Genomic DNA, 17,635 nt, shown 5'->3' with positions numbered 1-17,635 from the left:
AGAAAGTAGGTAGCAAGTAGTACCCTAAAAGGGATACATGGATTACCCTGGGAAGGGAAATTAAATGACATCTACTGAGTAAACTGGGGACTGGAGGGCTGTAAGGGAGAGGGGAGGGGGATGAGAACATGAGGGAACGGGATGGTCAAGGGAGTGAGGGATGCAGTGAAAGAAGAATGAAAGAGCTATCTTAATCCACTATGGAGTTAGGAAAAAACCACAAGGATGACCCCAACCAAGACTCCTAGCAATAGTGGAGAGGATCCCTGAACTGGAATACTCCTGTAATCAGATTGGTGAAGACCCCAACTACCATCATAGAGCCTTCATCTAGTAATTGATGGGACCAGATGCAGAGATCACAATTAAGAACCAGGCCTAGCTTTGGGAATCCAGTCAGAGAGAGGGACTAGGGAATATATGAACAAGTGAAGTCAAGATCATGATGGAGAAATCTATAGAGACAGCTGAAACAAGCTCATCGAAACTAAAGAACTCTAGACTGACAATGGTAAAGACTCCAGTAGACAGAAGTAGGACCTTCATATGTGGGAGACAGTTGTGAAGATACCTAAGTATTTTTATAGGACTCCTGGCTGTAAAATGAGTGGATATCTGACTCTTGTGCCTGTTCTTGGGATTCTGTTCCTCCTGTTGGGTTGTTGTGTTCATATTATATTTTATTGTGTCGTGTTTCATTGTTACCTCTTATATGCCTTGTCTTTTCTGATCAGAGACTGAAATGGAAGGATCCAGAGGGGAGAAAGTAGAAGGAGTAGAGGGATGGGAAATTATAGTTAGGATTTATTGTAAAAGAAAAGAATCTGTTTTCAGTAAAAGAATAAAAAGATAAAATAAAAACAAACAGGAAAAATGAAGTAGCCAAAGTAAAAGCACAAGAAACATATGGAGATGCAGAGTCACACACATTTGCACACACAGTAAACCCATAAAATGAAAATTGGGAACCATAGTATATAAACAAAAGATTTATAAGGAAAATAAAATTTCTAGATAAAGCATTTAGAGATGAAAAAATTTCATTGAGTTTGTTTTCTATTGGCTATCTGCTGTTGGGCATAGGGTCAGTCCTTAAGTATGGTTTGAATGCCTACTGAGACTCCACTGGAGAAATTTAACTTTTTCTTCCTGGGTGGTTACCAGTTGGAGACAGCTTCTAGGTTTGTGATGGGGCTTGTTCCCACTTTCCCTATTAGAACTGAGTCCCATCTGCCTTAGATCTGTGCAGGCCCTGTGCAAAATGCCACAGTTTCCATGATTTCATATGTATATGTGTTGGTATTCATATTCATATTTCTGTATGTTGGTTCTGTTGTGTCCAGAAAGCCTTGTTTCCCTGACATCCTCCATCTCCATTGGCTCTGACAATCTTACTGTCTCCTCTACTGGGGGAAGGATTTGATGGAGACATCTCATTTAGGGATGAGTGTTCCAAGCTCTCTCAATCTCTTCACATTGTCCAGCTGTGGATCTCTGTATTTGTTCTTATCTGCGGCAGGAGGAAGCTTCTCTAATGATGGTTAAGCAAGGTACTGATCTATGAGTATAGCACATTGACATTAGGAGTCATTTTATTGTTATGTTCCTTTAGCTGAATAGTAGTATTTGCTTTTCTCCCTAGACCCATGGCCTATCTACTGTTAGATTGCTAGTCATCCAGGCAATGTCAAGGATGGGTTTCATGTCACTCAATGGGCCTGAATTCCAATCACATAGTGGCTGGTTACTTTTACAACCTTTGTGCTACTACTGCACCAGTATATATTACAGGCAGATAATCTTTTCAGATTGCAAGTTCTGTAGCTGGGTTGGTATTTATCTTTCTCCTCTGGTAGTGTGCCAAGTACCTTCTAGTACCATGAACACCTGTTAGTAGAGGAGAAGGCTCTAGGTAATCACTAGCTTGATTTTTGCATGTTAACTAAGCTATATAAATGTTGTCTTCAGTAATAGGGTTTTGCCACCAGTTGTGAAGAGCAGCTAGTAGCCTTGGTGTAAGCCTGGATTGTTTGGAGGTTTCCAAAGGACCCCTTTGGTCAACAATTCAATTAGATATAACTCATTCCCGGAAATGAATGATTTTAATTTTTGTAATTGCTGAATAACTCCATTCTTTAAACATACCACATTTTATTTATCCATTCTTTCATTGAGGGACATCCTAGCTATTATGAATAGAGTAGCAATGAACATGGGTGAGCAAGTGTCTCTGTGGTAGGATGAAACATCATTTGGGTATATGTCCAAGAGTGATATATCTGGATCTTGAGGTAGATCAATTCCCATCTTCTTGAGGAATCACACTGATTTCTACAGTGGCTATACATGTTTGCATACATACCAGCAGTGGTTGAGTGCTACCCTAAACCCAAGTCATCACATGCAGCGGTTGTCCTTTGTTTTATTCATCTTGGCCAATCTGAGTTGGATAAGATGAAATCTCAAAGTTGTTTAGCTTCCCATTCCCTTGGTGACTATGAATGTCAAACATTTACTTATGCATTTTACAGCCATTTGAATTTTATGTAAGAGAACTCTTCGTTTAGATCTGTACCTCATTTTTGTTTGGGTTATTTTTTTATTGATGTCCAGTTTTTTGAGTTCTCATACATTTTATAGTCCTCCTTCAGATGTGTAGTTGGTAATCAATCCAATTCAGGTTCACCACCTTCATGTTACTCAATAAATATATACAAACAACTTAAATGTCTTCACAGTAAATATAGAAGTCAAAACAGTGGACCTTTCAGAATAGAGAAACTCACTAATATTGAGAGCAACATCTTCTCCCTTTCACTGGGAAAAAGTGCTAGAAAACCAGATTTCAGAAATGTGGTGAAAAACATTGTTGATCAACTGACCCAATGTTCATTTTGGGCTGATCTTGACATTTTCCTCACCTGACCCTGAGTTCAGGTTTGCCCTGCTTGGGCTCCATGATTACAGTGAATGGGGATGGGTTGCTTTTTCCATTTGCTTGGTCTCAGAGAAGACCTCTAGTATAGCTGCCTGAACCCTCCCCCTTCTGCCTCTTTCCTCAGGGCTGGTGTCATCACAGGATTCTCTGGTCTTTTGAGTCAGGCTAAGAGAATTTCTGTAAGGGTATTTCCTGGGGGCTTGTCTCTAAGGAGATTGCAGGGAGAGTGTCTGTGAAGGAATTTCCTGGGGATGCGTCTGTGAGGACATTTTTGTGTGTGCATCTGGCTTAGTTAGGGTTAGTATTGCAATAAAAGACCATGACCAAAAGCAAGTAGAGGTTAAAAGTTTTATTTGACTTATGTTATCAAAGGAAGTCAGGATAGGAACTCACACAGTGTATGATCCTGGAGCAGGAGCTGATGCAAAGGCCATTGAAGATGACTGCTTACTGGCTTGCTTCTCATAACTTGCTCAGTCAACTTTCTTATAGAACCCAGGACAGCCATCCCAGGGATTGTACCACCCACAATGGGCTGGGCACTCCCCCCTCTGATCACTAATTAAGAAAATGCCGTACAGCCTGATTTTATGGAAGTACTGTCTCAGTTGAGGTTCCCTCCTTCGGATAACACTAGTTTGGGTCAAGCTGGCAGCATAGCATCTGAGAGTGTATTTCTTGGGCACCTCTCTATGAAGGGATTGCTGTGGGTCGATGATGAGAGAATTGTCTGGGAGTGTGACTGGAGATTGCATAGGTTGTGCTTGTGGAGGAAATTTCTGTGTTTCATGTCTCTGAGAGTATGAGAAGGGATATTTCTATGAGGGCAGTGCTGGACTTCCATGTGGCAGAGAGATTGTTTAGTTGGTGATTTTCAGGCAAGATATAGTCCAGGCTCAAAGGTGAGGAGCAATATGTGCAATATGATATCACTGTTTGCCTTGCCCAATCAGAGGAATTCTGTGGCTCTGTAGATGTCTGTCTTTCCACATGACTCTTGGACCATCACTCGCCCTGTTAGTTGCATCTCAAAGTCCTGGAGCTAGTGCATGGATGTCTTCAGGACTCGAGTCAAACTATGAAGGGAGACAGCCAGGGCTGATGATGTAGCCTAGGGAGGTAGAGACCATGCTGCTGCTTCAACAGCTGTCAGAAGTCCAGGATGCTGGAAACAGCCTGGGGATGTCGTGCCTTGGCCATACAGGTGAGTACCTGATGCAGCTAAGGTGAAGTGTCTGTGAGCATATTGTTGTGGGTGTGTCTGTGAGGGAGTTGCCTGGGGGTATGTCTGGAGATTGCAGAGGTTGTGCTAGTGAGGATATGAGCAGAGGGGTTTCTGTTGGATTTGCCTTGGCTAAAGGGCAGGTCTAGTAGGTTATGGGCAACCATGGCTCAGGGAAACAGGAAACGTAGGATGCACAAGCTCAGAAACACTGTTCACCAATCTGTGCAGCTCATTTGAGAATGTAATGAAAAGTTCTAGTCCTTAAAAGCTATTAGGATAATAAAGAAAGACAGGTTAGTGATGGGAGATGCCATTCTGTAAATCTGTCTCTTATTGGTTATTGAATAAAGCACGGTGGCCAATAGGGAAGTAAGATAGGTGGGACTAGGAGTCGAGCAGGACTCTGGGGAGGAGAAACACAAGGAGTCACCATGTAGCTGCCATAGAGGTAAGAAGTCCATACCCTTTCTCCAGTAAGAGAAATACTTAGATTAGCAATTATGGCTTAAGTTCTTAAGTCATAGATAGCCAGTAAGAAATCAAGCAAACGGCCAACAGCTTCATAATTAATACAGTGTCTTGTATTTGGGGACTACAATTGTGACAGGGCCCAGGAGGATGGCAGGGCATGTTGCTCTCAACAAGTTACTAGTTAGTCATCTATAACAATCAAACGTATATCATGTTAGGTATGTTTTCAAGGTCAGACCGAGATATATCTTAAATAGATAGATGGTCTTTAAACACTTCAGAGACATACAGAATATGGCATTTAAAATGCTTTAATAAAACAAGCTTTTCTTTTCTTGGCAGTGAGACATGTCTGCTCCTGGTACCACCAAGTTACTTCAGAAAAGATGATGGGCATTGAAGAATTGCCATATGGAGTTTGTTTTCTTTATGACAAAGTTAGCCACTGGTTAAGAAACTTCCCTTGCCTCAACTGCTGGCAGCATGCTGTCCAGACTGGACAAGCAAGACACAAAAGAAAGTGACTGCCAAACTTTGCCAAGAGAAGGTAGGACAGTCCTTCAAAATTTCCTGCTTCACAAAAAAGTCTGTCAGATATTCTAGACCTGTAGGCTGAAGATGAATGCCCCAGGATACAGTGAAATCTTGGGCAACTGTTCAGGCAGCCATATGTCTATGTCATTTCTATAGTTTTGGAAGTTGCTTGCTCTGCATTTCCTGTTTACTCAGGTAATATTATATCCTTCTTGGGTCTCTGACAGGATTGAAGACTACGTAGTTATAGTTACAGTTTTCCTTAGTTATTACAGAAAGTAAATTAGGTACAAAGTTTTGAACTCACCAAGAGAGGATAGATAATGGAGTATGTTCTCTGAATTTGCCAAATATAAATGGACTGGACATTGTGAATGTAATTCTTACCTGATAATTGTTATTTTGCATATAATTTTACTATGTTAGAGATAAAACCTTTCTTTCTTTCTTTAGACACGAGGGGGAAATGCTGCAGGAAATTTGTGTTGTTGCTTCAAAACTGCCAATGACGTCAGGCCTTGGTTATATTTCTCGACAAATTTCATTGCTCTATAACTTTAGCTTATCTTTCCACCATTTCTTTCATTGTAACTAAGAACCAGCTTCCATTATTGCTGTGGCCAAATCTTTCCAGTCTTGGGGAATAATTCTGTTCCAAGTTGCCCATGAATTTAACATCTATTTCACATAGGGTGAATGCATACTATATGGATGGCTGCTTCCTTAAATCTCTTCACACTTAACATTTCTACAGGATTCCAGCTAACTTCTGCATAGTTTTGGGGTACCTATCATCTGGTGGTCATTCTTGTATGGTAAATGGGTAAATGAAGGTTGATTTTCTAATAACAGTGGCCTATTCCTCTTCAGTTTCATCATGCCATGGTGCAATAAGTTCTGATCTAAATTCCTGTCTCTGTGTGAATACTTTTCTTAGTTTCACTGGTAGGTCTTTCTGTCAGGGACCTCCAGCCATCAGTCAGCTAGGCTGTATCACGTACTCACAGAGAAGACGTGACACTAAGACCACCCTGCCACCCCTTCTGACATAAAGCATATTCCAAGTAACAAGCCTGGGGTTTACCAGTCAGTTAAAGATTAGCTTAATTGGAAAAACTACAAGGTCCTCAGAAGATAGGCCTGAGCAGTAGTAAATTGTAATAGATAGGATCGGATCCTGCTGTCAGGTTAACAAGCAACATAGGAATTCTTACCCCTGACCTCTTGCCCTGTAGATTAGGTAGCCAGGCAACGCAGCAGACCACCTCTCCCACTGACCTCTTGCCCCTGCAGCTGCAAGCACATCCTCCGCCTTTCCCTCCTCAGTTCTCCTATATAAATCCCCTTGTGATGAAATAAAGTTGTCGCCTTGATCAGAATCCTGTCTTGGCGTCCATTCCTGTATCCCCTGTCCTCCATCTTTCTCCTAGGTGTCCACCAGACCCACGTTGAATGTCCTGCAGGTCGGGACATCTTTCTAAGGCTTGTATCAGTCAAGTTTTCATGTTTGGCACAGATATTAAACCACTTTTTAAAAGATAAAATCTGAATTACCAAACTGTTAATATTAAATCAAAATTATGTCAACCCCAGCTAAGTTGGTTATCTCTTCATTATTTTCTTCCATTTTCAAACCACCCATTGTGGTACCATACAGAGTCCTAACTCCATGTATTGTAATATTCCCCATTCTTAACATGGGAAATATATATATATAAAACATATATATATATATACATACATATATATATATATCCTAATTCCCTCATTAAGAATTCCCAGGTGTCTCACCAGATCTGATGACTTTTCAGTTTGTCCACAGTAGCAACTGCAGTGATAGTAGAGCTGTGCTGGGGAGGGGAGTTAGCCAGCTGTAGCAATGAGGCTTACATAGTGGTGCTTGGTTGTGCATGAGTGGAGGGGTATCCAGGAAGCCAGGCTAGAACAGTGGGTGCTGAGGATGCAGTGGCTGCTGCTGTGCTGCAAGGCTGGGCTGAGGGCACTTAGAGTTGCTCACATGGCTGTAGCAGAAACCCGAATGGGTATCAGTGGATGTTAAGGCAGCTGAACCGGCACAGTAATAACCAGTTGAGGGGGTCATGAAAAAGCCTGCAACCTCACAGGGAGAAGGAATGAGCTGCCTGAAAAGTGGACATAGGAGAATGGACAGGAGAAACCCATGTGGTGGGAGGTGAGGTGATAGGGGATCACCTGAATGATAGGGGGCCACTGTTCCATCCTCCAAAGCAGTATGGTTTCTTACAATAGATATTGGGTTCTTTAATTACTCTGGGAAGGAGTTTCTATGTTACAGGAAATGACTAAAGTGAATTTGGCATAGGGGTCTGCCAGAGGCCCCTTAAGGAATTTCCTGACAGCAAAGGGTTACCTTGAATGTCCCTTGTTGACCTGCATTCATTAGTCCAATGCATGCCTTTGTCACACATTCTGCATAATCTAAAGGGGAGGGGCATTCTGTTTGAATTATGCTTAGAAAAATATTATTTCTAGGAATGTCCTGCTTACAATCCCTTTTAAGGTGACTTTTTTGCCTCAATGAAAACACTTGACATTTTGATTTTTCTTAAAACCTCTGGAAATCACCTCTCCTATCCATGCATCATCATTGTCATCAGATTCAGTATTGATTGTATCTCAAATCCATTCCTCCAAAGATGCTGACCTTGCGTTTAGTGGCCTAATTATCCTTTTGCATTGAGAATTAGCATTTTCAAGAGCCAGAGATTCAATTATTACTTGTCTAGCTTCTGAATTTCATATAATTCTATTTAGTGCTGGTGTCAATTTTTGTAAGAAATCTGTGAAGGCTTCCTTTGGTCCCTGTATAACTTTAATTAATGATTTAGTTATCTTTTTTACTTCTTCATTTCTGTCCCAAGTATTCAAAGCTGCTGCATTCTGTAAAATCAGGGAGTAATCATCATATACATATAGAGATTGCCTTTCTATAGCATCATAATTTTCTCCAAGAAGTCGATCTTGGAAGATTTCCACACCTCTAACTCTACTCTGTTGTTCAATGGTCTCAGCCTCTTCTCTGAAGTAGGTACTCCATTGAAATTGTGGATCAGGTTCTAAAACAACTTTAAACAAGTCTATCCAGTTGTTAGGGATAATTCTATTACAAACTGACCATGAATTTAATGTCTGCTTTACAACTGATGAATGCATGCCATATGAGATTATTACTTCCTTGAATCTCTTAAATCTAACATTCCCCCAGGAGTCCACTTAACTCTTGCAGAGTCTCCATCATTTGGCAGTTCCTGTAGGTTTGGTTGTTTGAAAACCTTAGGCTGTTCCTCTCTGACCTTACAATGAAACGTTGAAATTGGTTCTGGATCTGAATATCTCTATGATCTGGTTTGTTAAGTTTTGTAAAACTTGTAACTTAGCACTCAGGTTAACCAACCTTTTTAGTGGTAAAACAAAAATGAAAAAAGTGTAATGTTTCCAACTGATATTATATAAGTCCCAGCTATATCACTTATCCCCTCATTTAATTGTTCCATTTTTAAACTGTTCATTGTATTATCATACAGATACTTAAATCCCTCCACTGAATAGTGTTTTCCATTTTCTAATGTGGAAAAAAACTCTCCCTTTGAACTACTTCCTCCCTTTATGAATTCCCCAATTGTCTTACCAAATCTGCTGATAATGTCAGTGAACTGGGAAGCATAGCATGTCTGATTGGAGAACTAGCATGTTGCCATGAGCTGGTGGCAGCATGAGAAAAGGGGCTATAGGGAAAGCCAGCAACCCAGGGCAGGGAGAGAGAGAGAGGGAGGGGGGGAGATAGAGAATCAGAGACAGACAGAGGGAGACAGATACAGAGAGATACAGAAAGAGAGACAGAGAAAGACAGAGAGAGAGACAGAAAGAGAGAGAGAGAGAGAGAGAGAGAGAGAGAGAGAGAGAGAGAGAGAGAGAGAGAGAGAGAGAGAGAGAGAGAGAGAGAGCTGTTTGAAAACCACACATGGGACTGTGTGGAAAAAAAGTATTTGGTGGGAGTTGCCTGAAGGCAGAGCTAGTCAGTCTAGGGAGGGTAATTCTTGTGGCATTTGGATCCCAGGTGCTTCTGGAGTTTGGGTGGCAGTTAGAGAGGCTACAACAAGAAAATTACGCTCAGAGGCTTGGGGAAAAAAAGGAAAAAAAACCTGGCTGGCTGCACAGTGACTCACATGGGAGCCTTGAACGCAGCTCCGGCCTGGCCTGGTGGCTGCAAAGCCAAAGGCAAGTGGCTTTTTCATGAATTTGTACCTTTAAGTTGGGTGCACATATGTAGCATGAATAATAAAAGTTCAGAGACAGATATTGCGGTTAAAACTGAAGATCAGAGATGCAAAGTGACCAGCCACCGAAACTCAGACTGCACTGTTCTCTACTAAACCTCAGAGACTCCCTCAGCTCCTGTCTCCTCTGCCTTACATTCTTCTCTAGTGCTGGGATTAAAGGCATGGGATTCCAAGTGCTGAGATCACCTTTGTGTGAGCTCTGATTTTCTTTATACTGGTGATCGATTTTGTGTATTAGTAGAGCCATTGTTGGGAACAGTATGGAAAGTTCCTTAAAAATTAAAAATAGAACTACAGAAATGAATGTAAAAGTTGAAGACTCTATTGTACTAGATGAAGTGGAGAGAGGAACCAGAGACATTGAGGCTGTAAGGTTTGTGGACAACTCTTTCAGAGACTAATTGCTTTTAAGAATAATGCTTCTAAAGATTTAACTGCCTCTCACTGGAGCCATCTCTTAGATATTGAACCTCTTCAATATTACACTGAAGACTAAGCATCTGCTGACTTGCTGTATGGACATTGTCGGGGATAATGAAACCACAGTGCACTACTATGATAAATAGTATGGTGTAACATCTTTACATTGATCTAGATCTTTAGATAAAAACTTTCATTTTCCCTGGTAGCTGTGGGTTTCTCATACATTGTTTATACAGTTTGATCACATTATTTCTGCATTTAATTTGCTCAGAGCTTTATCATGAGGGGATACTGAATTTTATGGAATAATTTTTCTGTTTCTACTAAAACGATCATTTGGTTTTTTTGTCTTTGATTCTGTTAATGCATGGTGCCCAAGGAAGCCAGAAGATGGCATTAAATGCCTTATAACTGGAGTTACAGATGATTGTAAACCCATGATATGGATTTGAGAAAAACCTTGGTCCCCTGCAAGAGTAATAATGTTCTCAACTAAGGAGCTATCTTTCCAAACTCCTTCCACAGTTTCTGTTCTATTGTTCTATTTTTCTTTTGTTTCAGGAAAAATGTACTTTTCATTAAAAAACTTGTCTTTATGTGTTGTTTGTTCGGAAGCATGCTATTTTGACGTATTTGTGCTATGTAAAAAGTTTCCATGGCTGATGATATGGATCAGTGGAGAAAGTACTTGCTGTGCAAGTATGAAGAATGGAGTGCTGAGCCCTAGCATCCACAAAAATGCCAGTGGACATGGTGGACCACTGATAATATACTCACTCAGGGGACAGAGACAGGGAGATAATTACACTAGTCAATCCATGGGCTCTGAGTCCATTAAGAGTAAGTGTAGCACAATGGAGAAAGATGTTCCATGTCAATCTTTAACCTTCATATGTATTCACACATATGTGTATACATACACACGTGAATAACACACACATAGATAGACAAATAACTCTTCTTGTCATTGATTTTCAGTTTTCTGTCATTGTGGACATAAAATATTTGATATGATTATGATAAAATTTTTGTTTTTATAAGTGGGCTGGTAATTTGTATTGATCAGACAATGTGTCAGACCAGTGGCAGGAGAGAGCTTCTTGTGGAAATCAGGTTGGAGAAATGTGCTTCACAATTCAGCTGCAATGTGAACAGCCCAGACTGGTCCAAAGCAGGAGATGTGGGGGTGAGTGGGGTGAGTTGAAGGTCCTGAAAGGTAAACATGTGGATGAGCAGACAGTGGTGTAGACTGGGTAAACAGCAGGGGATAGAGTTAGAGATCCTCACAGCTTGATGCACTTACCAGTTATCAGATGACAGGCTGGTACAGGGCCAGGTCATCACAAAGTTAGGTGTCTGTCACTTTTTAGGGGCCAGGAGAGGAAACTAAACCCTTTCCTTTTTAAACTTATATTCATTCTATAACCCATATACATATATAGAAAGATATGGATAATTTATTGTGTTCTTTGTCATGCGATATGAGAATTAATATTGGAAATTAAAATTGGAATAAAGAGCTTTCATTCATGTAGGCCAAATTACCAAGGTAGGAAGATTTCATGGCAAATTTTTGTTATTGAAATCACTGTGCCCTGTGAATTTATTGTTATCCAATAAATTCTGACATGTGGAAAGATAAAAAACTTTATGATTTGTTTTAGGGAAAGCGGGAAGATAATTAGTTGATAAAGTGTTGTTGTATAAACATTAGACCCTTGGTTTAATCCTCAGGGCCCTCACTGGAAACAAACAAAAGCTTGTGAAGCACGTGAGCTATGATAACCAGCATTCTGCCAAGGTGTGTCCATTGGTGCAACAGTGGTGTGAATGTTATAGAAGTAACCAAGAGCTTTCTGATTGAATTTAGGCGCCTTCACTGAAATTCTGTGATTTTACTAAGTGGACATGGCATTAAACTACCTTCTAAATATTTATTTATTTATTTTTTAGAGTCATAGATCATTGCATCTTTCAACTCTCAGAGAAGAATCTTCTTTAGAAGAATTTAATTTTATTTTTAATTATATGCATATTTGTGCATCTGTGTATGGATTGGTGCACCTAAGTGCAGTGCTTTTTTTGTACTGAATGGCATATTAGAGACTCACAGCTAGTCAAGGTACAGAGGAAGTGACCCAGTCCCAAATGGGGCATTTCATCTATCAACCCACATCAATGCTTAGGAACATGACAGATACCCCATTGCCTGAATTCTCTTTTTGCTTTCAACTGGCATTTCAGCCTTCTTGGTTCCCTAACTGTGTCCCAAAGTCAGCAGGAAGTAGCATGGAAAAGAATACATCACCCCTTTTCCCTGGTTGAGATGCTAAATCAAAAGGAAACTCCCTTAAATAGGGGACAATATGACAACAGATGCAAATGTCACTCCCTCATAAAAACTTGTCAACTAATGGTAAAGCCTGTTAACACCCCTTAGAGCCCCTATCAGGCAGGATTCAGGATTCAGGATTGAGTCCTGTCACTGGTACTTCAAGAAGGGGGATATGAAGGGACCAACTCCCTGCATGTCCTATTTTAGCAGCCATGGCAGGCAAGCATGTGCTTGCCTGACCTTGCTCCTCCTGTCCTGGTCACTAGGAGGTCAGATGCCCTCCTCGTGGCAAGGAATAAATCAGTAATTAGCTGGTGGGGCTGTGCTTTACAGCTCTGGGTATGCTTTATGGACAAGTGCACAACAATGATGTGCAGAGCATGGCAATCACTCTGGGTGGGTCTATGGGTCATAATAACCAGTTGACCAATCAACACAGGGCAGGTCATCTAAGCCTGGAAGTGCACCAATCCTGAGATTATTGCGTACCCCTAGACACTCCCCTTACGCTGCCCTATAAGATTTCTGCCTCGTGGTTTCTCAGGGTCTTTCTCCAGCTACCTGCTGTGGTGTATGAATGAGAGGCCCACGCTAATGGGGTTAGCTTGTTAAACAACAGCAATAAAATATTCTTCGTTTTTGCATCAGAAAAAAAGAAATCCAGGAAACCACAAATAATGGGAGGAAATACATACATCTTAAGGAAAACCAAGAAACAGTTGATGGAAGCAAATAAATCTGATCAAGACCTGAAAATAGAAATAGAAACATAACAAACAAACAAACAAAAACAAACTGGAATTCTGGAAATGAAAAATTTAAGAATTCAAAGGGAATGATAGAGGCAAGCTTCACCAACAGAATACAAGAAATGGATGAGAGAATATCAGGTATTGAAGATATGAGAGAAGAAATGGATACATCAGTCAAAGAAAATCTTTAATCTAAAAAACTCCTGGCATAAAACATCCAGGAAATCTGGGACACTTTGAAAAGGTCAAATCTAAGAATAATGGGAATAGAGGAAGGAGAAGAATATCAGCTCAAATGCATGGAAAATGTTTTCAATAAAGTCATAGAAGAAAAATTTCCTAACCTAAACATACAAGAAGCATACAGAACATCAAATACATTGGATCAGAAAGGAAAGTCCCTTTGTCACATAACAATCAAAGCACAAAACATACAGAACAAAGAAATAATATTAAAAACTGCAAGGGAAAAAGACCAAGTGACATATAAAAGCAGACCAATTAGAATTACACTTAACTTCTCAATGGAGACTCTAGAAGGACTTAGACAGATGTGCTACAGAATCTAAGAGAGCACAGATGCCAGTCCCAATTACTATACCAGCAAAACTTTAAATTACCATACATGGAGAAAATAAGATATTACATAATAAACTCAAAGTCAAGTACTATCTATCTATAAATAGAACCCTACAGAGGGTGTTGGAAGGAAATCTGCAACCTAGGAAAGTTAACTACAGTCATGAAAGCACAGGAAATTAATAATCTCATGCTAGCAAAACTGAAAGAAGGGAAAAACACACCCCACAATCACCACCACCACCACCACCAAAAACATCAAAATAATAGGAATCAACAATCATTGTTCACTGATGTCTCTCAATATCTATGGTCTCAATCCCCCAGACAGAAGACACAGACTAACAGAATGAATGCAAAAGCAGGATTCATCTTTCTGCAGTACATGAGAAACACACTTTAATATCAAGGGTATAGACATTACCTTAGAGTAAAGAGTTGGAAAAAATATATTCCGAGTAAATTGATCTTAGAAGCAAGCTGGGTGTAGACATTCTAATATCTAATAAAAATAGAATTCAACTGTGTGGAAAGCATGGGACTGTCCCAGACACTCTGAATGTGGGTGTCAATAAGGAGGCCTAGGTAATCTATGGGGTCATGGGTAGTACTTATCCCTGGCCCACAAACAGACTTTGAGTGCCCATGCCACAATATGGGAGGTTCTCTCAGCTGTGACTCTTGGGGGAGGGCCTAGGCCCTGCCCTGGATGAAATGACGGTCACAGGAGATCCACTGTGGAGGGCCTCACCCTCCCTGGGAATCGGAGTGGAGATTGGGTGGGGGACTGGGGGACCAGGTTGGAAGGGTGGGGGAGGAGGGGAGGGAGAGGGAGCTGGTATTGATAAGTGAAACAAGATTGTTTCTAACCTAAATAAAAAAAATAGAATTTAAACCAAAAGTGTTAAAAAAGATAAGGAAAGACATTGGGTACTCATAAAAGGAAAAATCCACCATTTATGCCCCAAAGACAAAGGCACCCACATATGTAAAAGAAATACCACTACAGCTTAAATCACATATTGATCTTCACACTGAGAGTGGAAGACTTCAACAAGCCATTCTCAAAGGAGTAGGTCATCCACAAAAAACTAAACAAAGAAAACTGCAGCTAACATATTATAAACCAAATGGACTTAACCTATTTACGGAATAATCCCCCAAACACAAAGGAATATATTTTCTTCTTAGCAACTCATGGAACTTTTTCCAAAACTGACCACATACGTGAACATAAAGCAAGTCTCAACAGATACTAGCAAAACAAAATAACTTCCTGCATCCTATCAGACCACCATGGATCAAAGTTAACCACAACAACAGAAGCAGCAGAGAGCTTACAAACTCACAGAAACTGAAGAACTCTCTGGTCAATGAAAATGTATCAAACAGAAATAAGGAAGGAAATTAAAGACTTTCTAGAATTCAATGTAAATTGATGCACAATATGCCCAAACTTATGGAACACAACAAAAATGGTGCTAAGAGGAAAGCTCATAGCACAAAGTGCCTACATGAAAAAATATTGGAAAGAATCTCACACTAGCAATTCAACAGCACATCTGAAAGCAAGGGAGCAAAACAATCATGCACAAGAATCGTCTACAAGAAAGAATCAAACTGACGGCTGGAATCAATAAAATACAAACAAAGAGAACAATACAAAGAGTCAGTGAAATAAAGAGTTGGTACTTTAAGAAAATCAACAAGATAGACAAACCCTTATCCAAACTAACTAAAAACAGATGAATATCTAAATTAACAAAATCAGAAATGAAAATGGGAATATATCATTTAGGAAATGCAGAGAATCATATAGACAAATTCTAAAACCCTGTACACTACCAAATTAGAAAATCTAGAAGAAAAGGATAATTTCCTCAATAGCTACCATTTACCAAAGTTAAATCAAGATAAGATAAACAATTTAAACAGGCCTATAACTTCTAACGAAATAGAAGCAGTCATTAAAAGCCTCCCCTCCCCCAAAAAAATAGAAAAGAAAAGTTCAAGGGTCAGATGCTTTTAGGTCAGAATTCTGTCAGTCTTTCAAGGAAGAGTTAACACCAACACACCTCAAATTATTCCATAAAATAAAAGCAAAAGGAACATTGTAAAATTCATTTTATGAGACCACAGTTACCCTGATACACAAACCACATAAAGACTCAGCAAAGATCTAGAATTACAGACCACTTTCTCTTGTGAACACAGGTGCAAAAATACTCAATAAAATACTTGCAAACCAAATCCCAGAACAAATAAAAAGATTAACATTGTGTTGAACCATCACTGCATCTTTGGGATGAAGCCTACCTGATCATAGTGGGTGACCCAAAATTTTCCACCAAGGAACTATCATAGCTGATACACACCTTCCGTAAAATGGCTGTATGTCAGATTAATTGAAAAAATGTAAGCAGTCCTCCTATATACTAACGATATATGGACTGAGAAAGAAATGAGGGAAACACGTCACAATAGCCTCAAATAATATAAAGTATCTTGCAATAACTCTAACTAAGCAAGTGAAAGATTTGTATGATTAAAAACTCCAAGTCTTCAAAGAAAGAAACTTAAGAAGATATCAGAAGATGGAAGTTCTCTCCTGCTCAAGGACCAGTAGAATCAATAGTAAAAATGGTCATCTTTCCAGCAGTCTACAGATTCAATGAAATCCCCACCAAAATTTCAACATAATTCTTAACAGGCCTCGAAAGAACAATTCTTAACTTCACATGAAAAAAAACCAAAAAAACACAGTATAGACAAAACAATCCTTAACATTGAAAAGAACTTCTGGAGATATCACAATCCCTGATTTAAGTTGTACCTCAGAGTTATAGTTATAAAAACCATGTGATATTGTCATGAAAACAGACATATTGATCAGTGGAATTGAGTTGAAGAACCAGACATAAATTGGCATGCCTATAGACACCTGATTTTTGTTAAAGAAGTCAGAAATACACAGTGGAAAAATACTGCATCTTCAACAAATGGCACTAGCAAAATTGGATGCCTGTATGTAGAAGAATGCAAATAGATCTCTATCATCCTGTGTAAAACTCAAGTCCAAGTGGATCAAAGACCTCAACATAAAACCACACATTGAGCCTGATAGAAGAGAAAGCGTGGAACAGTCTGGAACTCATGGGCACAGGAGCCAACTTTCTGAACATAACACCAAGAACCCGGGCATTAATATCGATAATAGATGGGACTTCATGAAGCTGAAAAGCTTCTGCAAAGCAAATGACACTGCCAACTAGACAGAGACAGCCCACAGAATTGGAAAAGATTTTTTTTACCAACTCCATATCTAATAGAGGTCTAATATCCAAAATATATCTTTTTATATTTAATTAAAATGTGGCACAGAGCTTAAAAGAGAGTTTTCAATAGAGGAATCTCAAGTGGCTGAGAAACAAATGTTTAACATCTTTAATCATTAGGGAAATGCAAATCAAAAACTATTTTGAGATTCTATCTTTCACCTGTCAGAATGGTTAAGATCAATAGCATTAGTGACAGCTCATGCTGGTGAGGATATAGAAAAAGAGGGAACACTCCTCCATTGCTTTTGAGAGTGCAAACTTGTACAGTCATTATGGAAATCAATATGGCAGTTCCTCAGATAATTGGAAATGTATCCACCTCAAGATCCAGCTATTCCACTCTTGGGCATGTACACATAGGATGCTCCATCCTACCACAAGGACACTTGCTCAACTATGTTCATTTTGACTTTATACATAATATCCAGAAACTGGAAACAACCAGTCAATGAATGGATAAACACAATGGAGTATTAATCATCTGTTAATAACACCATCATGGAATTTTCTGAAAAAAGGTTGAAACTAGAAAAACATTATCTGGAGCCAGAAAACCCAGATCCATAAAGATAATATGGATTGCATTAACTTGTAAGCAGATATTAGCTTTTAAATAAATGATAACCTAACCATCATCAATAGACCCAGAAAGGTTTATGAGGAGGGGTTCTTGGTGGGATGTGGGCATCTCCCTGGGAGAGGGAAATAGATATTAGGAGTG

The sequence above is a fragment of the Mesocricetus auratus genome, unplaced genomic scaffold (genome assembly GCF_017639785.1).
Source record: "Mesocricetus auratus isolate SY011 unplaced genomic scaffold, BCM_Maur_2.0 Super-Scaffold_100013, whole genome shotgun sequence".
NCBI classification, from domain to species: domain Eukaryota; kingdom Metazoa; phylum Chordata; class Mammalia; order Rodentia; family Cricetidae; genus Mesocricetus; species Mesocricetus auratus.
This window is presented reverse-complemented; position numbering follows the sequence as displayed.